The sequence below is a fragment of the Hippopotamus amphibius genome, chromosome 11 (genome assembly GCF_030028045.1).
Source record: "Hippopotamus amphibius kiboko isolate mHipAmp2 chromosome 11, mHipAmp2.hap2, whole genome shotgun sequence".
Lineage (NCBI taxonomy): Eukaryota > Metazoa > Chordata > Mammalia > Artiodactyla > Hippopotamidae > Hippopotamus > Hippopotamus amphibius.
The window spans coordinates 102,754,583-102,782,439 of record NC_080196.1 but is presented as its reverse complement, the minus strand read 5'-3'; the positions used below and the strand labels follow the sequence as shown (position 1 = coordinate 102,782,439).

Here is a 27,857-nt window from a genome sequence, read left to right as displayed (position 1 = left end):
GAATGGGAGGTGGCAGAGGAGTATATATTCAGGACCTGACCATCCAGGGCACATAGGCTGACAGGCGGCCTGCCCACCTTTGCTTCCTCCAGGATCACAGGTATGTGCTTCCAGCAGCTCTGCTTGACCATATGATGCCTTTCTGAAAATAAGAAGGAATATGTTTTTTTAAATAATACATCTATTTCTTTCTGTAAGATGGTACTTTACTTATACTGCCAGAGCAGTATTCTCCTGATTTCATCCTGAGGGAATTTATTTCTGAAAATACTAAATGCTCCTTTGGAAGCTCATGTGATCAGCGGGGAGGATGTCTGGCACCCACAGATCCCTCAGGAAAGGCAGGGACGCACCTAATGGGAGACGGCTGGCTGTTACCACGTCAGTCTTTGCCCTGGTATCACTTACAAACCGTTGTCTACCCAGTCTTAGCAAAGCCAGAACAAAAGAAAAGATAAAGATATTTTATTAGGTTTTCACAAAGGATTTCTTTAAACACTAATTTCAATACTCTTCTAGTTATGAAATATATGCATGTACATTGAAAAAGGCTTTAAAGTAAAAGGAAGGAACCTATTGTTGTCAGAATCCCACAACTCACATAGAAGGCATTTCTTTTCAGAAAATCAATCACACAGTAAACTTCCCTTCAGTAGAGTCATTGTAAAATGCATCTGATGCTTTTCCAGGAGCTCCAGACCACTTCCGGCCACCATGAGTTCACTCAGTGAAGCAAACACCCACTTTGCAATTGATCTGTTCCAACAGATCAGAGGATCAAAGGAGAAAAATATCTTCTATTCCCCTTTCAGTATCACGTCAGCCTTAGCCCTGACTTCCTTAGGGGCCAGAGGACAGACTGCATCAGAAATTGAGAAGGTAGGTGGCAGCTTCCTCTATGTTGACATGTTTGCGCTGGTTTCTCTGTTGGCTGGTGTGCAGATGATCTCAGGTCTGGCTGTCCCCAGGGGTAGCACAGGAAGCTGCAAGCATCTCTGTGACTGGGTGGGCACCCAGCTGTGGGCGGCATGCACTCTGCCCCAGTGCTCCGCCCCACCTCTTCCCTGTGCCCAGACTTCCTTTGGGAGCTGGGATGAACCCTACAATTGCCCCATGACCAGAGCTGAGGCTTAAATGGGAGAGTTCAGGTAGAAGTGATGCACTGACTAAAATCCATAGGAGACATCTTCCCGTGTTTCCTCAGCAACGAATGAAAAGTGAATCAGGATTCTCTGAAGTGGCTGTTGATCAGCCAGCTTTGTGTTTTTCACACACAGTCTGTGTTTCTTAAGGAGCAAATGCTTGAACAGAACACTTCTTTGTTCTTTTGATTCTTTGGAGTTTTCTTTCTTTCCTTTTTTTTTTAATTGGTTTAGTATTTTGTTTTGTTTGTTTTTTTGAATTCTGGTTTTTCCTTCTTTCTTTTCTTCTTTTTTCCTTCCTTCATTTCTTTATATTTTATTTCGCTGATGTCCGCAGATCTTCAGGGTAAAGTTTCCTTGTTCTATTCCCTGTCTCCTCCAGGTCCTTCACTTTAATGGAATCACAGGGAGCACAAGAGAAGGAGCTACAAGAGATCTCGTGAGTCACAGAGCTTTGGATCTAGAAGGAGATCACATCTCTGAGAGGGTCGTACTTTAAACTAGGACTTCAGATAAATTGGGAAATGTTAATTGTGGGGAAATCTTAGGCAAAATTGACTGGACAGGGTGTTTCTCTTTTCCTATTACATTTTTATTTCATATATAAGTTTTCCTGAGAAGACATTAGCATGCGCTTCACAGCAGGGGCTCTGAAACCCAAAGACTAAGTTCATATTCCTGCTCTGCTCTTCAGGAATGAGGAAGGGGACAAAATACAACTGTCCTGAGGCACAGTGATGTCATCCCCATTAACTCAGGGCAATAAAACCTCTGCTGCTATACATGCGAGTATGTGTGAAACTGGACAGCAGTGCTGGGATAACGAAAACCCTAATAAATGTGATGCATTATTATTATTATAGAATAAAAATAAGTATAGGACTCACAGTATGTTGCTGATATTATGTGATTTTTAATTTACTCAGAAGTTAGATTAAGAGCAATAAGCATATGAACAAGTATGTTTTGGAAAATTGATTGAGAGTTATGGTTTATACTCTAAATGGTACAAAACTCTCAGCTCTCAAGTGGAAGGTTCTGGATTCAGACAGGCCTGAGTTGAAAAACTGACTCTATCTCCTTGGAGAAGTTCCTTAGTTCTCTGTGCTAGAGATGCTGCTGTGAAGCTGCTCCCTGTGTACCAGGTACACACTGTGCCTGTTTCCAGTGTGAGCATCAGGAGTGACCAGCCTTAGGTCACAGTCAAAGGGTCTAAGCAGGTAACCCCACCAAGGAGCTTGACACGGCATTTTATCAAAATACAGAAAAATGTACAAGTTTGATGTTCTCAACAGTTGATGACTGTTAGACAAGCACTATGGGACTAGCCCTCAAGGAGCTTAAGTTTAGCTAGCAAACTTACCCAAACCATCTGAAACAATTAACACACAAGCCAATAGTGGAATGCTGCTGCATCTCTAGCTCAAAAGGGGAAAATTTTGAGTATGTTAGAGCAGGAAGGAAGAATTACTGGAAGATCAGATGTAAAGATTATAAAGGATATTTGAGATAAAATACACCAAATGGGGAAACAGAAACAAACGTCATCCGTGGGGACACCAGACTCTAGGTAGGATCTAACAGACCTGTGGGGGGGCAGCATTTACATACAATGAGAATCCAATGGGCTCACTTTCTGGTGTTTGAAGGTTGAAAAGCCAGGAAATGTTCATCATCAATTTCAAAAGCTTCTGACTGAGATAAAGAAACCTAGTGATGCCTACGAGCTAAAGGTCGCCAACAGGCTCTATGGAGGAAAAGAGTTTCCGTTTCTTCAGGTAATTCATGGCTCTCACGCCTTTAGTCTGCATGCTGGGTCCTCTGTCCCCATCTCCTATGGCGGAGGGGGAGGCAGAGGAGCCTCCCTGACCACACCCCACCCACTGCAGTGTCCCAGAGCCTGACAACCCACCAGGGCACTGGGGTTAGGAATTGTACTGTGCACGCAATGTGGTCATGATTGAACATAATTTTCTTTGGGAATTCCGACATAGATGCTGAGAAGTGACCCTTAATTCCTGCTGTCTTTCTCCCTGTCATAGGAATACATAGATAATGTTAAGAAATTTTACCTGGCCAGTGTGGAATCTGCTGATTTTGTCCATGCTGCAGAATAAAGTCGAAACATGATTAACTGCTGGGTGGCGTGCCAAACTAATGGTAGGTCATGAGAGAGTCACTCATTAGAAAACAGCTTTGCATCCCTGCTGCGTGTAAAGCTCTGTTGGACCCTGAATGGGGGTGCCAGAAGCCAGAGCGAGATGAGATTGCAGTGGATGGGGCAGGGCACTGCAGAGGGTGGAATGGTCCACATCCATGTGGAGGGAAACAGGGGAGCCCAGGAGGGATCCCAGGACCAGCTGCCTGGAAGCACAGCTGAGTCTGTGGGTGACAGTGTCTTTGTGGATCCCAAGTCTCTGCTCAAACTTCATGGCAATAACCTCTTTTTTCATTAAATTAGAGGCTTAACTCTGAGATTATGATTCCTAAGAGGTAATATTATAAGGCTTCCCTTATCCTCTGTTGTTTGGGACATGAGCCGCTCTCCTCTATACAGTTCTTGCCACCTGCAATAGGAGCTGCGGGGCCCACCTCCCCACCCCCCACCCTGCAGGGATGGTCACAGTGTCCTCCCCAACCACGGCAGGCACTGGGCGATGTCTCCATCCTATGAACCATGCCTTACCTCCCATCCGAAATACAGGCCAAACCGAAGCAATTCAAAGTGGAGAATGAAGGTGAAGACACCCCAGGGAATGGTGTCTGAGTGCGTGTTTTAGATCTTAGCCTCCATGTCATTTCTCCTAAAGAACGACCAGGCCCATTTCCTCTGAGTAGTGAGTTCAAATTTGAAAAAATAGAAAGCAAAGAAGAAAATGAAGAAGAAAAGAGGAATAGAAGGAAGGATGGAGGAAAGAGGAGATGGAGGGAGCTATTGAGGGGATGTGAGGGAGGGAGGGAGAGAGGGAGGGTGAAAACTGACCAGTGGAAGGATCAGCTGAAATCTGTTCAACAGAATTCAGTGTGAGATGACTGATGTCCCCACAGACAGAGTCTGAACACCTTCCCAGGCAGAGGAAGGGGGTCTCCGTGAGGGCAGCTCCATCAGGCTGCTGCCAGGAGCACAGCTTCACCTTGTGAACAGTCGGGCTCCAGATCCTTCATGTGCTGACTTGTGTGAATATTGAATGATCAGTTCTAGCTTTCAAAGCATCTTCCAGACAAACCACTTGTGCCTTTCATAACAGACCTTCGATTTTCTTTCTTTGACAGAAAAGATCAAGGATCTGTTTCCAAAAGACTCCATTGACAGATCTACCGTTCTGGTTCTGGTGACTGCGATCTATTTCAAAGGGAAGTGGCTCCAGGAATTTAAGAAGGAAAACACTGTGGAGGAAAAATTTTGGCTGAACAAGGTATTGTCTATAATTTATGTATATAATGTAACATAGTTACACATTCCGTGTGAAATTTAAATATATAGTAATTAATATATAACTGCACATAGCAGATATAAGTTATCAACATTTATTTTCTTCTCTTCCTTTTTTTACTTTATTTAGTTGCGATTCCTTGAAGAAACTCTTTGTCTCTAATGCACAGATTTCCCAGATCATCCCTCAGAAGGAGGATGTGCTTGGTACCTCAATAATATTACCCTTATTTGACTTATGCTCATTTGGCATCTTTGTCACATGAATTTATTGCAGGACACAAGCATATCTGTGCAGATGATGAAACAAACCAGTCATTTCAATTTCACCGCACTGGAGGACATGCAAGTCAAGATCCTGGAAATTCCGTACAAAGGCGAAGAGCTAAGCATGGTGGTGCTGCTGCCCGATGAAGTGGATGGTCTGCAGAAGGTAAAGCCTGGTACCTCCAATGCTTTTTGGTATTGCTTACATTCCTAGTGATACAGGGCTTGTACAGTCTGCTCATAGATTGCTGATAGTGGCTGGCAGAGCTCAAGCACGGAACAAAAAATATAAAAGTAAAACCTTAAGTATCACAGTATGATATGAAGAGTATCTGTACATCACAGGTCACACTAGTATTCTGATGAAACTATGCAATGTCAATTCACAAAAAAATATACCTAGGTACACGCAGAACTATTTTGCAACCATAAGAACCTCTGATATATTCCAGGCTATTTATTTGAAGACAAGGAAATGAACACTCATTTGTGACACATGGAAATATGTACAAGTTCACTCACAAACAAAACAAGGAAATTCACACAATAAAGTTTATACACTCATTCACAGTGGTTTTATATAGACTGTGGGCAAGTAGATTTATCTTCATGCCCACTTTTTAATTTGAACTATTCTGTCTCTAGGAGCTCAAACGTCATTCAGAGCCTCATTGCTAGGAGTTCGGAGAAAAGGTGGGGGGCAGCTGGAATTATAGAATTTTCCTCTCAGCATTGTTATAGTAAAGATAATATGTAAAAATACCAGTAACAATATCTGGCAAAAAAAAGGACGTATAATAACAGACCATCTGCGATTACTGTAGTAGCTGATGAAGATGCAGAAGCGGCCGCACTCCAAATATACGTTTTAACACTGAGAACTGGAAACTCTTAAGGAAAGTAATATGGCAACAAATGTGAACAGTCATCACAGTATTCTTGCTCCAGGTCAAAATTCCCCGTTATCAATGACGTCAGGAAACTCAGTCCTAGGATTCATCCTATAGCAAGTCTAAACAAGGAGAAACTTTTGGACAGAAGTGGCTCAAAATAATGAAAATCTTAAAATACGAAACAGTGGTATATGTTTGTATTACCTTAGCTTAGGTTAGGGACTGACAGGCAGTGAATGCTTGAAAGATATTAACTAAATAAAGATACATACAGTGAGTATCAATTTAGTGGTACTATTATGTAATAGCATAAACTTGATTCGGGAAATATATATCTATATGGGAGAAGTTACAAATAGATCAAGCAAGGAAAAGGTATAAAATTAGGATGTACACTGTAAATGTACTGTGTAAATATTTATGGGCAAAAGAACAAGAGAAGTCTATTTGAAAGTGAAGCAGGTCATAGATAACAAGAATAAGAGATGGATGGTTCATCATCTACAAATAATTGTATCTAATGATTCTGTTGTTGCATATATGTGTGCATATATGTACATGGATACATTTCTGTAGATATGTACACATAGTCATAGATTATTATTGTGTACATATATACATAAAAAGAGCAGAGTCATGAATATATAAGAACACATTTGATCATATAATATATATTCAGGACTCTGTTATTTTTGCCTGCTCACATAAAGCCTAAGAAACAATCTCCTGTATTTATGTCTACTCTTAAAGTTTTCCCACATGTTTCAATCCAATGCTAAGGGGGCTCAATGTCCAGTGAGAATCCTGCCACTTGTTCCCTTTTCCATTGTTACAGCTTGAAGATCAACTCACTGCTGAGAAGTTAATAGAGTGGACGAGCCCACAGAATATGAGGGGGAGTCACGTACATTTATACCTACCTCGGTTCAAAGTGGAAGCGAGCTACAGCCTCAATGACCCGCTGAAAGCCCTGGGGATGGTGGCCGCCTTCAGTGACCGGGATGTCGACTTCTCAGGGATGACAGTGACAAGAGGTCTGGTGGTGTCAAATGTCGTCCACAAGTCCTATGTGGAGGTGAATGAGGAGGGCACGGAGGCTGCAGCTGTTAAGGCACTATTGGTAGTGGTACCACATCATTACCACATTATGAGAGTTTCCACTGTGACCACCCTTTCCTGTTCTTCATCAAGCACAACAAGACCAACACCATCCTCTTCTACGGCAGAGTCTCTTCCCCTGAGATGTGATTAGCTGGCGGCTACACTCAGGGAAATTCCCAGAATTGTTCCTGAACCTTGATTACTGGAAGTATCAGCTTCTCTTGATTGATTTTCCGTTCCAACCTCACAGTCATCACTAAGAATGTGTTGGTTGAAATGCCATGTCTGTCTGTCTCTCTTTTTCTACAAACACATGTAAACCTACTGTATATCCCCATGATAAGTCCTCTTTGGACAAAATGTTTATATTTTTAAAGGTTATTTCTACACTCTATCTGCTACCAAGTTTGAAATATACCTCTTATTTCAAAAATATATCTACGATTCAAACCTATTCACCTAGACACCCACATTAATTTGAATTTAAGTAAATTTAGGGACCCTTACTTCTCTAAATTTCTTGATTTTGAGAAATGCATTATCAATGAAACAACGACTTGTTCATGTCAGTTGTTGCTTTTCCTTTTTTTTTTTTTTTTTTTTGCTTTACAACAAAGTGCAAGTGACCCACCACATGTAGAGCAGATAATTTAGAGATATATTCTCATATATAAAAATTCAAACTAGTAGAGCATGATGAGGTTGAAGAGATGGACGGTTACCAGAATATGAAAGATTTTGTAACCCATGTTAAGAATTGAATATAAGAGACTAGAACTCAGAAATGGAATACAGCCTGATAAGACAGATGATACAAATATTAGAGATACTAAGTAAAATATGGTAATTGTAGCTAAAGGCAAAGAAGGGATCCTATTGGGAGAGAATAAAATGAGAAGAAAGGAGGGCCAAGATATGACCCTGCAGTGAACCAATTTATAAATATCAAGTACTGACAATTTTTATTTCTAAAACACATCTTTTCTTAGGGCAGGGGAATCTTTTGGAGGTGACAGATATGTTTAATACATAGATTGGTGGGATGGTTTCACAGATGTCTACTCATCCCAAAACTCATGAAGTTGCAGAGATTAGATATGTACACTGCTTTCTATATCAATCATACACAAAGTTATTTTTGAGTGTAAAGCAATAAAAATCAATGTTTGTGGTTTAAAAAATAAAAATAAACATAACAGAAGTTTAATAAAGAATATCATGAACACACAAAATACCTCCTGCCAGGATACCACCTCGCCCCATTGGATTGGCCAAAGTTAAAATGAAAAGACTGGTCACATTCCCTGCAGAGAGAATGGGGATCACCCAGAACTCTCCTGCACCGCTGGGCGGATTCAAAAGCTGCAGCCACTTCAGAAAACAGTCTTGCCATTTTATCTGTTCCATCTTTATTAACATATCATTGACACATCACATTGAGTAAGTTGAAGGTGTACAATGTGTGGATTTGATACAATTATTTTCTGCAAAATGATCACCACCACAGATTGCACTGACACCTCTATGACATCACAACATTGCCATTTCTTTTTTGTGAGCTCTTTTTGTTCAAGGAGAGCTGTCTCCCTGTTGACCCCTGAGGGGGAGTGGAGCCTGGGGTCTCCGACAACGCCATCTGGGTGATGTCCTTCCAGAAAACTGTAAATCTCCATGGCTGAGCAATGCACTTCCCCAGAAAGTCTTCATATAGTGTGCAAAGAGACACACATCAGTACTTTCTTATAAAGTTAAACGCATACTGACCATCCCATCCTTGATTTTACCCAAGAGATGTGAATGCATGCACCACAAAAGGGCTAGTATGCAAATGTTCATTGAAGCCTTATGCATACCAACCAAAAGCTAGCAAAACCTCAAAATTTTAACAGCTGGTGAACAAAAATGCAAACAAAAGAATAGTACTTAGAGATAAAAAGGAAGAAAATACTGATTCCTGCCGCAACATCGGTAAAACTCCCACACAGTATGCTGTGCAAAAAAGGAGCTGACCAGAAAATGTACATGTTATATAATTCCACTTCTATGACAATTTTATACAAAGAGTAAATGTAGTTACATCTCAATACAAAAGAGACCTTTGATTACTTAGAGCAATATGATCATGGCAAATAAGAACGAAACATACGAAAATTTAATAAATAATGATTAAACATGAACGCTCATATTTTATGGAAACACCATTTCTTAACGGAATGAACCAGAGCATAATGTCTCTGTCCTTTTTCCCTTAAGATAAAGATGGATACTGCTAAACACTCATTGGTTCTGCATCTAACATGGCATCTTGAACTTTGTTTAGAGCAGGTTGAATCATTAAACATTTCCGGAGGTGAAATAAATGAGGAGACGCTTCCATAGGAAGTGTCCCATATTTATGACAGGATTGACGACACGGATTTTATGTATTAACTGAATAATACACACCATACCAGCAAGAAACTTCCTAGGTTTTAACCAACATATCTTAAAACTATATAACCCACTAAACTTTTCAGTTTATTGCTATTTTCTCATGCCTGAGATAGTAACAGGAATAGCAGAAGAGAATTTGTCCCATTGAAACTCATGGATAGAAAACTCATACTTAGCTTCAGTGCTTTTTGCGATGCTCTTCTGGTGGGTCTCCATTGGAACCCAATCTAGACAATAGTGAAAGATTAGAAGAGGTTATGTTATTATTGAAAACTTGTCACTATTCCCACTGTCATCTTGCTTAAATTTATGTATATTCTTAATTCAGGACACCTCAATATGAGCTAAAATACTAACCTTCAGACATCCCATTCTCCACAAGCTACAGGAATCTGTGAAAAACAGGTGAGGAAAAAAAAAAAAGAAAGAAAAACAGGGGAGGGAGAGGCCCTACGTCTGGGCCTGTGTGACTTGATTAATCAGTAAAACGTCTCCTCTCCGTTGCTGCCGGGCATCCACATCAGTAAGATCTGAGGGAGATGATAAGTTTGCTTTTCTTTGGTGAAATGTGGGAGAGTTGGGAAACCGGCCACTGTGAACGCTTTCAGGCATATAAGTTTTGGACATGAGAAAACATGCACTTGTGATGTTGAAAATCTCATACAATAGACACACCTCTGCAGGCACCTTTAGAATTACTCTCATATGAAGACCATTGGTTTAGAAGATGTTTGGGTTCAGGGACGCCTCCCAACCTCAGAGAAAGTCAGCTGTCATGGGTCCAAGACCCACCATCCACTTCAGGGGCTTCAGTCTCTCCTGCTCCCTCTTCAACTTCCGCGCACTACACACTCCCACACCCTTTTGCTCTCTCTCCTTCTCTCCCTGCTTCCTACCTTCGCCCTTGACATTTTCTTTCCCAAACTCTCTCCGTATCTCCCTCTCATCAACCACACTCACACACCATCTTACCAAGGGAGCTGGGTCAGGAAAGATCCATCACTAAACACATCTTGCCTTTGGAATCAGGCCTCCAGCAGGGCCATGGGAAGGGCCACTCTTGTGGCAGCCAGGTTCCTGTACTGTCCTCCCCATCTCTGCCCTTGAAATTAGGAGTTTACTTCTAGGGTCTCTAAACTACTGGCATGAGAAGTGGTCCAAAAGCAAGGGACAAGCCAGAGTGCAGCTCCCCCTAACGTTTCCTGGGGCCTGGGGTGGAGAAGGACCACGGGAGCCATGACAAAGTCACCCCACACCCTCTGGCTGGTCCTTCAAGGCTCCTGAAGTTCCCACCTGCTGCCAGTGCACAGCCTCCCATTTGCTGCATCAGTGCCAATATCCACTATCCTGGCCCATCGCTCACAGCAGATAAGCATGAACTATGGTCTCAGTCCATGGATCGCCCAGTGTCTGGGCTGCTCAGGCTGGTTCAGGATCCCATGGATACAAACATGTGTCTCAGGATCATATTGTAGATCTATTTTGAGGTGTTTAAGGCACCTGCATACTGTGCTGCACAGAGGCTGTACCAATTTACATTCCCACTGACAGTGCAGGAGGGTTCCTTTCTCTCCATACCCTCTCCAGCATTCATTGTCTGTAGACTTTCTGATGATGTCCATTCTGACCCGTCTGAGGTGATACCTCATTGCACTTGCCATTTGCATTTCTCTAATGATTAGTGATGTGGAACATCTTTTCCTGTGCCTTTTGGCTATCTGTATGTCTTCTTTGGAGAAATGTCTATTTAGGTCTTCTGCCCATTTTGTGAACGGGTTATTTGGTTTTTTGATATTAAGCCACATGAGCTGTTTGTAAATTTTGAAAACTAATCACGTGTCAGTAGCATTGTTTGCAAATATTTTCTCCCATTTTCTGGGTTGTCTTTTTATTTTGTTTATGGCTTCCTTTGCTGTGCAAAAGTTTTCACTTTAATTAGGGAGGGTGCTCTCCCCCATGGGCGACAAGTGTACTCACTTCTGTATTTAAAATGGATACCAACAAGGACCTCCTGTAGAGCACAGTGAACTCTGCTCAGCACTAGGTAACAAGCTAAATGGGAAAAGAATTGGAAAACCAAGACATACATGTAGATGTCTAACTGAATCACTTTGCTGTACACCGGAAACAAACACAACATTGTTCAAATAAAAACATAAAATAAAAACTTAAAAAACAAAGTATTGCAAGCAGAATATCCAGGTAGGTAAATTATCATTTGGATTTATTTCAGCACTGTGAATCTCCATCCATCATTCATGTGCAAGTAGCAAGCTGCTAGTGTTTTGGGTAAATCCACCACAAACGGAAGGAGATTACTAATTACTGCTCTTTCTTTTCACCTTAACTTTGTGCCCTATTTCCCAAGTCTTATCTAACATTAACAAGATTTTTAATCCATAGGACAGGAAATTTGATTCTAGGGGCTGTGTCATACTTGGCAAATATTTTAGCATCATATTATAACATTCTTTGGAACTCATAACAAAGATTTAAATTTTTAAAATATTTTACATGCAAGTATTGTCTGAAATCAGTATCCTTTAACATTAGCAAGTAAACACGAGACATGCTGCTGTTCTTCTTTAAAAAACAAAAGAAACAAACGAACAAACAAAACCAGAAAACAAATATGTTTCTCATATTCATGGAGAAATACTTCCATGACTTCTCTCCAAACTCATACAAGTTTTTAGTTTGGTTAATGGGACTGCTGGTTGTACTGGATTGAGGAATACACCTCCCGCATTCCAACCCAACTCATGTCTAATCACAGAGCGTGAACTTATTAGGAAACAGGTCACAGACACAGCTAGTTAACATAAGGTCATATTGAGTGAGAGTGGGTCCTAATCCAATGCCTAGGACCCTTGCAAGAAGAGACAAGACACACAGTGAAGAAGGTCATGGGAAGACGGATGCGCAAGCCAAGGAACACTAGGAACCACCAGAAGCTGAAGTGGCAAAGGATTCTCCCCGCCAGCCTTCCGAGCAGCTGTGGTCCTGAGAATACATTGATTGTAGACTTCAAGCCTTCAGAAATGGAGGGAATAAATACCATTCGTTTTAAGCCTCAGTTTTGGGTACCTCACAACAGCAGTCCTAGGAGCCTAACACACAGCTTGAGAGCAGAGGAGGAGCCCCTGACGCACTTCCTGGGCTAAATTGCTGGATTACCTTAAGTTACTAGAGCAAAAATCAAGGATTTCAGAAACTTTAAAAAAATGCTTTTAAAGAAGTACATAAATATCGATGGGATAATATTGTAAATCAAAATTCAATGAAATGCCCTGAATTCCAGGAACAAACCTTTTACATAACACACAGTTAATGAGGATATTTTGTCTAGTGATCATCATACTGCAGGGAGGAAATCTGGAACTATTTCCAGTCAGGACTTTCTTGTGCAGTAATAGACATTTACTGTTCTCTATGGAAATCGATCTGATCACACGTGGACCACTGAGAAACTGAAGGAGGTGATGACAGCTGTTCCTGGCAGTCCTGGAGACACACATGTTAGAGCTGGGATCACATCCAGGAATATAGAGGCTGCTTCCAAGGTGATGAGGTGGGAAATGTGTGGTCAAGTGATGGGCTCAGATTTCGTCTCAGGGGATGAGGCTTCAGAAGTCACTTGTCACCCAGAAGTAAAGGAACCTTGGCAAACCTCCCTGTCATTTAGTCCCTGCTTCCAGTCCTGTGGTAGAGACCCCTCACTAAGCCCAGTACTAGGTCATAGAAAGTAGCTAAGAATCCACTGTATGCAAAATGAATCACTAAGAAGCTATAAAAATATGATCATCAAGCACATTATGTAACCATCTCTGCACTCAAATTGAATCAAGAAGCATTCAGCCAAAGGTAAGAAGCCAACAACCAGTTGTCCCTAGTTTGTGCACAAAGAAAAGTCTCTGTGTTCAAATGACATATTTTTCTACTGAAACATTTACAGAGACCAACTAAGCAGATGTAGGAGGCAGTTCCATTTTTCTGATAAGAAGCTATAGAATAAAATTTTAACTAAGGACTTAATCAGCCCTTCATTAATATATAATATTAATGACTTCGAAGGTTAAATGTCAATACGAAACTAATGGAAAGGAGCGGCTGCATGAATGGCTCGAGAGGTGGGAGCTTTGAGAGAGGATGGAGCACAGAGCCAGGAGGGAAGGAAGGGCAGGACCCTAAGCTCAGAGAAATGGACTAGGGATCTCCTGTCTGAAGCTGGTGCTGTGGATGGATGACCAGGTAGAAGAGAGAGAAGGTGTCTGTGGTTTGTCCATCCCTAGGATTTGTACAATTACTTGTACTATCTAATATTTTATCAGCATTTTATCAGTAATTCCCTTCTACATCCTAAGTCATCCCTAGGAAGAGCTAAAAGCCTACCCTTAAGGGTGGCCATGGAAAGGGAGTTCAAGACAGAAAGTCAGAGCTGGGGAGGAGAGCTGACTATAGGATTTCCAAGAAGAGGAGGCCACAAGTGACAAATCATTCATAAAACTCACTGCAAAGCCTGAAAAGGGGGCCATCAGGAGGCCATTAGGAAGTCACTGGTGGGCTTTAGAAGGAAAGTTTAAGCGGCGTAATGGGTGACGCTACAGTGGGTACAGAAGCAGACGAGGAATCTGCCCTCATCTAGGTAAATCTCAGCCTGAAAGACAAACCACAGACGTTGTCAGTGTGGCTCAGTGTTTCTAAAGACAAACCACATAAGAAGCAGATGGCTCTCAATGCTGGTCATCTGTCACAAACAGGTGTCCTATACCCCCCAGCACATTTCTACATTTCTCCAGTCAGCACGTCCCCTGCATTCCCAGGATTACATTTCAGTGATCAATCTCCCATCTTTCCCCACCCTCAATGCACAAATGATAGCTACTCAGCCTTTTTCATCAGACGTTTATCTCCACTAGACTTTGTTTTAGAGGATCTATCCTCTCTCGTATGTGAATATCTGACTCACTTATGCTCACGGCTGTAGGATGTTCCATTGTGCAAACCTAGGGTGTTTCTTTCCCTTCTGCTTCTTTAACATACTTGTAGGTTGTTTCTATTGTCATTGCCAACAGTGCCTGAATCCTCTCCATACATGTCTTCTTGAGCACAGCGTGTGAGGACATACAGGGGATATATTTAGAGAATTGCTGAATCTTACTCACATAGTGTAGTGTTACCAAATTGCTTGCACTAGCTAATATTTTTTGAGCATTTTATCAGCGATTCCATCCTACATCACACCAGGCCCTGCGTCATAACAATATGTAGTTTTTTAAAAAAATATTAGCTGTTACTCTCACTGTGGTATCGAGTACATTTTGCTCACCTACAAAGATTAGGCATCTGACTACTGTAAAGGATTTCCAGTAGGATTTACTTGTCAAGATCCATGAAAATGTTTTTCAGATTTCTGTTGGATGTCTCTTCATAACCCATCATAAGAAAGCAGCTGATCCCACAAATTGTCACTATAGCACCCAAGCACCACATCCACCGATGTCCCAACACCTGTCTTCGACCTGCACTTCATGTCTTCGCTCCATCACTGATAATTTGGTGCGACATGTGTCTTACACCAGGGCCCCTTTTCTTCTTAGCGTGTGCTTCTCAATATGGGACCAACCTGATGCCAAATTCCATTCAAAGATGTTTTTCCTAAAGCCATTTACTTACTGTAAAAGTCAAGGGTCTAGCAGAAGACATATGACACAGTCAAAATGGGTAATTAAGGAAAATTTAATAAAGGGACTGTACAAAGTGTAGTCAGGGCTCAGAGAAACCAAGGAAGGATGGTGAAGCATACCAGGACAGCAAAAGTGGGGGGATATGGACACCCCTACACCTGCATGACAAAGGCAGGAATGGTGACCAAAATCCAGAGAAAGTAGCTGTAGCTGCAGAAAAGCTAACCAAGAAGAACTGTGGCCTTTGGGAAAGAAATGCAGCCAACCTTGGCAACCTCACTGAGAGGAAGCTGGGTGACTGAGCACCCTGACCTCACCCAGCTATGGGTCTACTCCTGTTGCCTCGCACGGGCCACATGCAAAATTCCCCAGAGGACGACACCCTGCTTATGTCTCCCTACATCTCTGCCTCCTGGGGCCACAGGAGGTTGAGACAGTGAAGGTGAAACTGGAGAAGCAAAATTAAATCCCTGGCACACCCAGATCTCTTAATCCCATTTCTTCTTCCCTCTAGAATGTTCCCACTCCATTAATACTCCAGACACAGGCATCAGCAATAATTAATATTGCTTTATGTAATGAGCACCTTCAAATACATAAGAAAGATAATGGATTGAGTTAACAAAATGACAAAAGATACGATAAGCTTTCCACAAACGAGGAGCTTTAAGTAGAAGAGAGATATAACATAAAATAAGCATGGATTCCATCCCTTGCCAATGGAATAAAAGTTTTCAAGGGACTGAGAAAGCTGGAAGCACTTGGGATGAAGAGCAAACCATAGACGGTGGAGGGGCCACTGATTGTTAGTGAATATTAAGGAGAGACATACGAGACGATAGGTGGGCACATGGTAAAATACTTGCATGGCTAGAAACTGGAAAAGGGACATTGAGACAAAGGAAGAACCATGGCTAGAAAAGACAGTGGAAACAAGAGAAAAAGACCATGTTTTCTCTTCTTCATAGTATGAAACAGGAGAATGAGGAGCTGCCCCTAAGAAAAGATCAAGGGACCAGCAGTCATGGGGAAAATCCATATTTCACACGAAGCAATGAGGAAGCAGGATAATCCTAGGACAAGAGAGAAAATACAATAGGTTTCTTGGCAGCAGAACAGGAAAGCCAAGATGAAACAAGGAAGAGGGCCCTGTAACACATCAGCAAGTGAGAGAGTGGAATGGTGACCAGCATAGACTGGAATGAGTGTCCCGGGTGGAGTTGGAGGTGTGGGAATGGGGGGACTGGTGGAGCTGACATGAATTTGTCTCAGTCTTCCATGACACCCCTACATGTGAGATCATTCCCTAAGGAACGAAAATCAAGGCACCACGGATTCATCCTTTTCTGCTGTTATTACATCGTGCATGTGTATATCTATACCTGTACCTGTAGGGAATCGGGTCATTGGCAGATACCCTATGATTCGCTGCTTGAAGGATCTTCTCCAGTAACCAGTTTACCTGCAGATGGAAATAATCACATACCTGGTGAGAAGGAGGAAATAAAATGCACCCCAGGATGTGCAACTCAATAATGCTGACACAACTTCCCACCCTCCACAAGGAAGGAAGGTTAAGAAAAACAGAGGAGCTCTTTCTTAACCAACCTATAAACCTGTTAGAAGTAGGAGGATGCCCCCTGAAACTGTCATTTCCTCTTCCATTTCATTGGGTGTGTAGATTCCTAACGCAACGATGTTGGTGTGTTTTTACAAAATACCCAAAGACAAAAGTTGGCAAGTACAGACTTGCAAAATCTAATGAGAATTGCTGAGTCTTCTGGGACAGTGTGTAATATCACAGTGCCATAACCTAGTCTATTACATGCCAGGAGCACTTTTCAAAAAGAGGGAGAGACGTAGATGACGGTTTCTTATTTGAACGAACCCAAGTCCTCTCTAAATTTATGCAAATTCCTGGTCCTTATCAATTCCTGCCTTTTCCTCAAAGCCAACCTCTGCATGCCACACCTTGGTCATTTAGTCACAGGAATTAGGAATCAGCTTCGTCAGTTCCCTTGCGTCCCTTTCTCCTCCTTTGTCCCCCTATTGCTTCCTCCAGGCCCAGGCTGAGCTTCTAGCTTCTGTCTAAGGGGTCAGATCCCTTCCTCTTTGAGCCCAAAGGAAACCATTCTGCACCTGCTCCAGGGACCTCCCCTCCCTCAGGGACAGTGGCCAGTGATGCAACGTTGACTAGAAGCTCCTATCCTGGTGCTTGTCAGTTTTCATCCTGGGTCCTTTCTCCTCACATTTCCTTCTCTTTGGGAACTTAACTCCTTCATCAAACTCCAATAGTCTACATCCTCACTCAGCCCCACACAGTCTCAGCAGGGGAATCTCTGACCTACACTATCAGTCACGGGTCACTGCACACATATCAACAGAGGAGCCCTGAGAGCAGCAGGGCTGCAGGAATAGATGCAATCACCCTTCAGGTTTAAAAACACAGATCTCTTCTCCCCCCTCCACCTCGTGTCTCCATCCCCAGTGCTTCTGGGACCTTGTTGTATGTGTATCTTCCTGTGAGTGAATGATATGCTGAGATCACAGACTCTGCTCCTGGCAGGGGTTAAAAAGGACCAAGGCTAGTAACAAGGGCTGGAGACGTGCAGAGAATCAGAACTCCATACACACATGCTTCCATCACAGTCTGGTGGGAATATAAAATGCTGCAGCTGCTGTGAAGGGGAGGCTGGTAGTTCTTCTAAATCAATCATCTCACTCTGAGGTAAAAGCCTCAGAAATTAAAACATATGTCCACACTGAAATTTCTAAATTTTACACAGCCCTAAAAGAGTGTCCGAAACCCAGCCTTCCCTCCAAGTGACTGAGGGGCTCACAGAGGAGAACTTTGGGAACCCACTCCCAGCCTTTCAGATTTTGTGGGAGGATGTTATCTCTTTTGAGAGGGCAGAAGAAACAAGTTCTTTTCAGTTAAACACAAGAAATTATGTTACCAAGAGCGCAGAGTCTCTCTAAGAGACCAGCCAGTGGGGAGCAGATACACACGCAGATTCCTGAACCAGCTGCCTGCCTGGAGAGCTCACCTGTGCAATTCACTACCTTAGAAACCTTGGCTTCAGTTCAGCTGCTCTGTGCCTGCTTCATGTCCCCTTGAAATGCAGAAAACAAAGGAATCTCTCTGAATAAGGTGTTAAAGAGGGAAGTTAGAGAATACATATCCACCTCGGTAAAAGCAAAAGTTTTAAATATGGTTCTGCTATGAGAACCCCAGGCCCATGAAGAGAAGGAGGCTCCAGTGATGAGACTTAATGCTGGCATTCAAAGAACATATTATTTTCTCTTCTTTTCTTAGAGGAATTTGACTCTGTTGCCTCGACCCTAACTCAGAAGCTGGGGTGCTAAAGAGCAGGCAGAGAAATATCATGAGTCTGGAGCTCAAACAATTTATGTTTCTGATCCAGCTTTGTACCAAAAAATTAGAAAAGAGCCACCAAAATGCCCCCTGTTCATATCCATCGTTCTCCTCACTGAGAGCAGGTTACACTGCAGGGAAATGAGCTTCCCACCAAACTGAGGAATCAGCGTCCAACGGGGATTGGCTGCAAGGGATATGAGGGTGGCAGGGAGGACCACGGCCAAGGGCCAGCCTTTAGGGGAAGGCAGATGATGCCTGCTTTCTAGGAACTGCTGAGAGACTTTGGCTGCCGCAGGATCTCTTAAGCTGAAAATTCCAGCTATTTTCCTGGATGTGCAGAATAATTCTTGAGGAAATGGTCAGGTTACACAAGCCCTTTCAGAACATAAATAGAAACTGTAAGCTTTTTAATTCTTGGTATTAGAAGTGGCCTTAAAGACAATTCAACATGTAAGAGAGGAAAGATTCTTTGCGGGTTAGTTCTTGTTGGGTGCCGTAGCTCAGGGCTTGTGAAGAAGTGGGAATTTAACTTTATTCTCATTGGTGTTGGAAAAGCAACTAGATGCATTTCATAAGAGCTAGCAATTGCAGGTCACGATTTCTTCTGCAGATAAAAAAGAAATACAAGAATAGAGCAATAATCTTCTCTTTACTCACAGAGATTTCATACTCATAAGGTGATGGTACCCAGTGAAGAAATCAGAAGTGGATTTACTTGAAACACCAGCTGCTGTGAGGAATGGGAGGCGGTAGAGAGAGTATATATTCAGGACCTGAGCATCCAGGGCACATAGGCTGACCAGCTGCCTGCCCACCTCTGCTTCCTCCAGGATCACAGGTAAGTGCTCCCAGCAGCTCTGCCAGACTACACGCCTCCTTCCTGAAAATAACAAGGAATATGTGTTCTTATCATGCAGCTATTTCTTCTGGTAAGATGGCACATTGCTTATTCTGCCAGAGCAAAAGTAAAAGACCTTTTTCTCCTGATTGCATCCTGAGGGAATTTGTATCTGAAAAAACTAAATGCTGCCTTGGGAGCTCATGTGATCAGGGGTAGGATGTCTGGCAACCACAGACCCTGCAGGAAAAGGCAGGGACACAGTGGGAGATGGCTGGCGGTTACCATGTCAGTCTTTGCCTTGGTATCTGTTAGAACACATTTTTTACCCAGTCTTAATACAGTCGGTGTGGAAGAAAAGATAAAGATATTCTATGATGTTCCCACAAAAGTTTTCTTTAAATACCAATTTCAACAGTCTTCTAACAATGAAATGTACACAAGTACATTTTTAAAGAATTCAAAAGCAAAAAGAGAAAAACATTAGTTGCCAGAATCCCACAACCTACATATGAGGCATTTCGTTTAAGGAAATCCTTATTTCAAACTAGCCTTCCCTTCAGTAAAGTCATTATAAAATGAATCTGTTGCTTTTCCAGGAGTTCCAGACCACGTCCAGCCACCATGAGTTCACTCAGTGAAGCAAACACCCACTTTGCAAAAGATCTGTCCCAACAGATCACAGAATCAAAGGAGCAAAATATCTTCTAGTCCCCTTTCAGTATCATGTCAGCCTTAGCCATGACTTCCTTAAGGGCCGTAGGACAGGCTACATCAGAAATTGAGAAGGTAGGTGGCAGCTTCCTCTATGTTGACATTTTGCACTGGTTTCTGTGTCAGCTGGTGTGCAGATGACCACAGGTCTGGCTGTCCCCAGGGGTAGCACAGGAAGCGGCAAGCATCCCCGTGACTGGGTGGGCACAGAGCTGTGGGGGGCATACACTCTGCCCCAGTGCTCCGCCCCACCTCTTCCCTGTGCCCAGACTTCCTTTGGGAGCTGGGATGAACCCTACAATTTCTCAATGACCAGAGCTGAGGCTTAAATGGGAGAGTTCAGGTAGAAGTGATGCACTGACTAAAATTCATGGGAGACATCTCCCCATGTTTCCTCAGCAACGAATGAAAAGTGAATCAGGATTCTCTGAACTGGCTAGTGATCAGCCAGCGTTGTGTTTTTCACACATAGTTTGTGTTTCTTAAGGAGCAAATTCTTGAACAGAACATTTCTTTGTTCTTTTTCTTTGTTTATTTTTGATTCTAGTGTGTGCGATTGGTTTGCTATTTTGATTTGTTTGGATTCTTTCCTTTCCTTTCTTTCTTTCTTTCCTTCTATCTATCTTTCTTTCCTTCCTTCTTTCTTTCTTTCTTTCTATCTTTCTTTCTTCCTTCTAACCTCCCTCCCTCCTTCCTTTCCTTCCTTCCTTCCTTCCACCCTTCCTTCCTTATTTGCCCTGATATACCTAGATCTTTACATTTTCCTTATTCTACTCCCTGTCTCCTCCAGGTCCTTCACTTTAATGGAATCACAGGGAACACAAGAGGAGGAGCTACAAGAGATCCTGTGAGTCACAGAACTTTGGATCTAGAAGGAGATCACATATCCAAGAGGGTCGTAGTTCAAACTGGGAATTTCAGATCAACTGGGAAAAGTCCATTTGCAGAGGGCATCTTAGGCAAAATAGATTGGACAGAGTTGTTTCTCATATCACATTACGTACTTCTTTATTTCATATACTTGTTTTCCTGAGAGGAGAGTAGCATGTGCTTCACAGCAGGGGCTCTGAAACCCAAAGGAACTTCAAATTCCTGCTGTGCTGTTCAGGAATGAGAAACTTGGCAGAATACAATTGCCCTGAACAACAGTGACATCGTCCCCATTACCTAGGGGCAATAAAAGCTCTGCTGCAATACATGCAAATACACACAAACTAGGACAACAGTGCCAGGATGAAGAAAACTCTGACACGTATTATTATTATTATAGAATAAAAATAAGTATAGTAATCACAGCATTGTAACTAAAAGTATATAACTTTGATGACCTCATGAATTAGATAAAGAGCAATAAGGCTGTGATCAAGTATATTTTGGAAAATGAAGACTGAGAGTTATGGTTTACAGTCTAAATAATCCAAAACTCTTAGCTACCAAGTGGAAGGTTCTAGACTGAGACAAGCCCGAGTTGAAAAATTGGCTCTGTCTCCTTGTACAAGCTTCTTAGTTGTCCGAGCTCTCTTGTCTTCATGTGAATGGAAGGAAAGGCTTGGACATGCTGGTGCACCACTGTCAGCAGTGAACCAGACACACACGGTTCCAACACTGGGAGTGTGGCCACCACGAGTGGAGAGCCACAGAGCACAGCCACAGGGTCTCAGAAGGTACCCCACCACGGGGGACAACGGGCTTCATGCATTCACATAGGAAATGTACACGTTTGATGTCGTCGTCCAGTGGATGACTGTCAGAGATGCACTTGTTTGTAGCCCACAGGGAGCTTAAGTTGAGGGACGCTAACCCTGACCATCTGAGACAATTAAGACACAATCCAGTAGTGGAATGCTGCTGCCTCTCTAGCTCAGAAGAGGAAAGACTGCAGTTTGTTACAAGGAAGGAAGAACTACCAGGATGATATCAATAAAATCTAAGGATTATGAAGGATATTTCCAGTAAAATATATCACATATGGGGAAACAACAACAAGCGTCATCCGTAGGGACTCCAAACTGTAGATACGGATCTAACAGACATGTGAGGGGGCAGCGTTTACATACAATGAGAATCCAATGAGCTCCCTTTCTGGTGTTTGAAGGTTGAAAAGTCAGGAAATGTTCCTCATCAATTTCAAAAGCTTCTGACTGAGTTAAAGAAACCCAGGGATGCCTACGAGCTGAAGGTCGCCAACAGGCTCTATGCAGAAAAGCAGTTTCCATTTCTTCAGGTGAGTTTCATGGCCTGTCTCGCCTTTAGTCTGCATGCTGCGTCCTCTGACCCCATCTCCTAATGGGGGAGGGGGCGGCAGAGGAGCCCAGCTGACCCACAAGGGGAGCCTTTGCCGCGGGGCATTCAGCTCCCTGACCACATCCCCACCCGTGGAGTGTCCCAGAGCCTGACAGCCCACCAGTGAGTTGAGCACTCAGTCTGATCAAGATTGAACACAACTTAATTTGGGAATACCTATACAGTTACTGAGAAATTACTCTTAATTCCTGCCTTCATCCTTCCCATGTCATAGGGATACATGGATAATGTTAAGAAATTTTACCTGGCTGCTGTAGAATCTGCTGATTTTGTCCATGCTGCAGAAGGAAGTTGAAAGATGATTAATTCCTGGGTGGAAAGTCAAACTAACAGTAGGTTGTGAGAGAGTCACTCATTAGAGATCACTCTTGAGTCCCTGCTGTGCGTGAACACTCTGCTGGACCCTGCATGGGGTGCCAGGAGCGGGGTGAGACGTGATTGCACAGGGTGGGGGAGCGCACTGCAGAGGGTGGAATGGTCCACGTCACCGTGGAGAGAAACAGGGGAGCCCAGGAGGGATCCCAGGACCAGCTCCCTGGAAGCACAGCTGAGTCTGTGATGACAGTATCTTTGTGGGTCCCAAGTCTCTGCTCAAACCTCAGGTTGATTTCTCTTTTTTTTTTTTTAACATTAGAGGCTTAACTTCTAGATTATGATCCCTAAGAGAAAATATTAAAAATCTTAATAATATTACTATTATTCCCTTATCCTTTGTTAGCTGGGAAATGAGCTACTGTCCTCCAAACCACCCTTCTTGCCACCTCCAGCAGGAGCTGCAGGGCCCACCTCCCCACCCCCCACCCTGCCGAGTTGGTCACAGTGTCCTCCCCAACCATGACTGGTGGCTAGACAATGTCTGCATCCTATGAACCATGTCGTCCCTTCCATCCTAAATACAGGCCCAACGTAAGCAATTCAAAGTGGAGAATGAAGACCAAGACATCCGGGGGAATTGTGTCTGATCACATGTTTTAGGTGATAGGGTGCATGTCATTTGTCCTAAAGAACATTCAGGCCTACATCTTCAGAATATTTACTAAAAATTTGAAAAGAGAGAGGGAGGAAGGAAGGAAGGAAGGAAGGAAGGAAGGAAGGAAGGAAGGAAGGAAGGAGAATGAGCACAGGATGGAGGACACAAGGGGGCGGTATTGAGGGACAAGGAAGGAAGCAGTGAGGGAGGCAGGGAGAAAAAATGATTTGTGGAAAACTTATCTGAAATCAGTCCATCAGAATGCAGTGTGAGATGACTTTTGTCCCCACAGATAGAGACTGAACACCTTCCCAGGCAGAGGAAGGGGGTCTCCGTGACGGCGGCTCCATCAAGCTGCTGCCAGGAGCACAGCTTCACCTTGTGAACAGTCGGGCTCCAAGTCCCTCTTGTGGTGACTTGTGTGACTATTTCATCATCAGTTGTAACTTTCAAAGCATCTTCCAGATAAGCCACTGTGCCTTTCATGACAGACCTTTGATTTTCTTTCTTTCCAGTAAAAAATCAAAGATCTACTTCCCAAAGACTCTTTTAGTGCCGACACCGTTCTGGTTCTGGTGAATGCTGTCTATTTCAAAGGGCAGTGGAAGCAGAAATTTGAGGAAAAAAAATACTGTGGAGGAAACGTTTTGGCTGAACAAGGTATTGCCTACAATTAATTTATGATAATATAACACAGGTGTACAGGTAATGCGAAAGTCAAATATATGTTTCATTAATGTGTAACTTCTGGTAGAAAAGAGAATCTGTTGAGGCTATACTTTATTGTCTTTTTTTTTTTTTACTTTATTTAATTGGTAATACTTGAAACTCTTCTTTCAAATTCACAGATTTCCCAGATCACCTCTTAGCAGGAAGATGTGTTTGTATCTCAATAATACTACCTTTCTTTTAGACTTCTGCTCACTTATCACTTTTGTCACTTGAATTTACTGCAGGACACAAGCAAATCTGTGCAGATGATGAAACAAACCAGTCATTTCAATTTCACGGCACTGGAGGACATGTAAGTCAAGATCCTGGAAATTCCGTACAAAGGCGAAGAGCTAAGCATGGTGGTGCTGCTGCCCGATGAAGTGGATGGTCTGCAGAAGGTAAAGCCTGGTACCTCCAGTGCTTCCTACTATTGCTTACATTCCTAGTGATATAGAGCTTGTATGAGCTCTTCTCGAAAGCAGTGCTCACAGAATGTTGGTGATGTGGGGCGAGAGCTCGATGTGAGAGTGCATCATTTCATCTCTGCATAGAGTGTAATGGAAAGTTGTCAAGCAGAACCTGGCATCATGTCACTTTCCCAAAAATAAACAACATAGTGTGATATGGAAGATCATGTAGAAAATCTTATCATCACAGCCCCCAGGAATATCTCAGAAAACTGGAATAGCAGTTCAGAAAGCTGATATACTTGACTCACACATTAACATTTTGCAACCATCCAAACCACATCTACTCCAGTCTATTCATTTGAAGACAGGAAACGAAGACTGAGGGATAGCTGACACAAGGAAAATATATGTATATTAACTCATAAATAAAATCGAGCAAATTGAGATAGTAATGGACACTATTTTGCACACGAAACAACAGTGGTTTGGAGCCAGGAGACAAAGATTTATCTTGATGCTCACTTTTCTATTTAGAAGTATTCCCTCAGAGTCATTCAGAGCCTCCTTCTGGGTATAAACAAAAAAGAAAAAAAGTGAATATTCCTCCTAGCATTGTTATATTGGTTCAAAATAATGTGTAGAAATACCCATAACAACATCTGCCACAGAAGGACATTCCCTCAATGGCCGTCTACGGTTACTGTGATACCAGTGACGCTGAAGGTGCGGTGAGCTACTTGCCACACTCAAAACATACATGAGGTCACGCCGGGAGCTGGGCTCTTCAGGGAAGGTAAGGTGGCAAGACGTATGAAGAACCATCACAGTATTTGTGCTTCAGCTCAGCAATCCCTGTCAGTAACGATTAGGAATCCCAGTCCCAGGATTTTATCCTACAGGCATAAGTATAAACAAGGGGAAAGCTTTTGGACAGAAGAGGCTCAAAATAATGAAAAATTTAAAACAAGGAACAATGGTGTATGTTGTATTACCAGAAACTTATGTCTGCATCAAAACATGTACTCAAGTGTTCATTCGTAATTGTCAAAAACTGGAAGCAACCAAGATGTCCTTCAACAGGTAAATGGATAAACATACTGGTACATGCATATAACAGGATATTATTCAGTGATCAAAGGAAATGAGCTTTTACACTACGAACAATGAAGGAATCTTAAATGCATATTGTTAAGTGAAAGAGGCTAGTCTGGAAAGGCTACCTATTATATTGCTTACAAATGGCATTCTGGAAAAGGCAAAACTATAGAGACAGTAAAGAGATCAGTGGCTACGGAGGTGGGAGTGCGGAATGAATAGGTGAAACACAATTGAAGGAAGTGAAACTAGTCTGTGTGACACTTTAATGGTGGATAATATGACAATATATTTGTCAAAATCCATAAAACTATATAACACAAAGTTGAACTGTAATGTAAACTATGGAATTTAATTAATAGTAATGTATCACTATTGGTTCATCAATTTAACAAATGCACCGCACTAGTTAATGCAAGCTGTTAGTAACAGGGGAAACTAGTGATGGGGGTGGTGACTATATGCAAATCTGACTTTCTGCTCAGATTTTCCATAACCTAAAACTACACTAAAACATAAAGTCTATTAATTCAAAAAGGAAGGAAGGGAAGGATGGGGGAGGGAGGAGGGAGGGGAGGGGAAACCAGCAGAGCACCTCAGGGGACATGAATGTAAAAACTGCAACTCAGGAAACAGACCAAGAAATAAATATAACAAAATAATTGTATAATTATTCAAAAAAAATAGTTTAGCTTAGGGACTGATGCAGTGAATGCTTAAAAATATTAATTAAGTAAAGACATATGCACTTCATATCTATTTATTGGTAGTATTTAATCAATTTAAACTTGATTAAAGAAATATATATCTATACAGGACAAGCCTGGAAATAGGTCAAGCAAGAAAAAGGAATAAAAATGGGTTGTAGACTATAATTGTACCATGTAAAAAATTATGTACAAAAGGATATCAACAAGACAAGATTAGTTGAAAATGAAACATGTAGGGATCTAGCAGCCTGAGAAATGAAGATATATAGTTTATCTTTTACAAAATGAGTTTATTTAATGGTTCTGCTGCTATATATGTAAAATAGAGAAGGTTCAGTTTATCACATATATATTACGGAAGCTCCAGCTTATAATATATAATAAGATTATATATAATATTTAAAGATTATATTTATATACTATATAAGTTTATATATATATTACCGAATCTCCTGTATTTATGTCTACTCTTAAAATAAAGTTTTCCACACGTTTCAATCTAATGTTAAGGGAGCTCGATGTCCACTGAGAATCCTGCCACTTGTTCCCTTTTCCATTGTTACAGCTTGAAGATCAACTCACTGCTGAGAAGTCAATGGAGTGGACAAACTCAGAGAATATGAGGGGGAGTGACGTGCATTTACACCCACCCCGGTTCAAAGTGGAAGAGAGCTATGACCTCAAGGACATGCTGACAGCCCTGGGGATGGTGGCCGCCTTCAGGGACCAGGACGCTGACTTTTCGGGCATGAGCGGGCGACACGATCTGGTGATGTCAAAAGTGGTCCACAAGTCCTTTGTGCAGGTGTAGGCGGAGGGCACGGAGGCCACAACTGCTACGGGTATAGATATTCATGAAAGAATAGGATGAATTCCGGACACTTGCCACTGTGACGACCCTTTCCTGATCTTCATCAAGCACGACAAGACCAACATCATCCTCTTCTACGGCAGAGTCTCTTCCCCTGAGATGTGATTAGCTGGCGGCTACACTCAGGGACATTCCCACAGTTGTTCCCGAGCACTGATTACTGGAACTAACAGGTGCTCTTGATTCATTCTCCTTTCCAACCTCATAGTCACCACTAAGAATGTATTGGTTGAAATTCCATGTCTGACTGTCTCTTTCTTTCTCTAAACACATATAAACCTACTCTATTTCCCCATGATAACTCCCATTTGCACAAGATATTCAAGATATGATAAAGGATATTTCGACACTCCAGCTTCACCTAAATTTGAAATAACATGGCTGCTGTTTCAAAAGTCCTATCTACCATTCAAACCTAGACACCCACATTTGTATGAATTTAAGTGATATGTGGGACCCTTACATGATGAAAAGTTTTCCTCTCATGAAATAGATTATCAATAAAACAGTACTTATTCATATTGCTTGTTGCTTTTCCTTTTTTACATTCTTTTCAATGAAGTGCAAGTGGCCTGCCACACATAAGAGAGAGAATTTGGAAATATGCTAATGTATAAAAAGAAAAATTTACAACAAGAGTAGAACATGATGAGGCTGAACAGTAGGCTGGTACCAGAGCATGAAAGCTCTGTAGCCCATGTTAGGGACTTTTGTATTTTATCCTTAAATAAGTGAAAAGACACAATAGGTTTTGCTTGTTTTCCAAAGAGCAAAAAGAGATCATATCTGCAACTTTAAATATATATATATATATATATATACCTGATTAATGTGATGCAAATGGATGAGAGGAAAGAACAGCATGCATAGAGTGAAATTATGAGGAAACCATTAGA

At 42.1% G+C, this 27,857-nt stretch overlaps 2 pseudogenes; both read left to right on the top strand.

The window, feature by feature from the left end:
- The first annotated feature begins 714 nt into the window (after positions 1-714).
- LOC130831024 (serpin B3-like) lies at positions 715-7,947 on the top strand (annotated as a pseudogene).
- An 11,847-nt stretch (positions 7,948-19,794) lies between these two features.
- On the top strand, positions 19,795-27,464 carry LOC130831026 (serpin B3-like; annotated as a pseudogene).
- Positions 27,465-27,857: the final 393 nt, after the last annotated feature.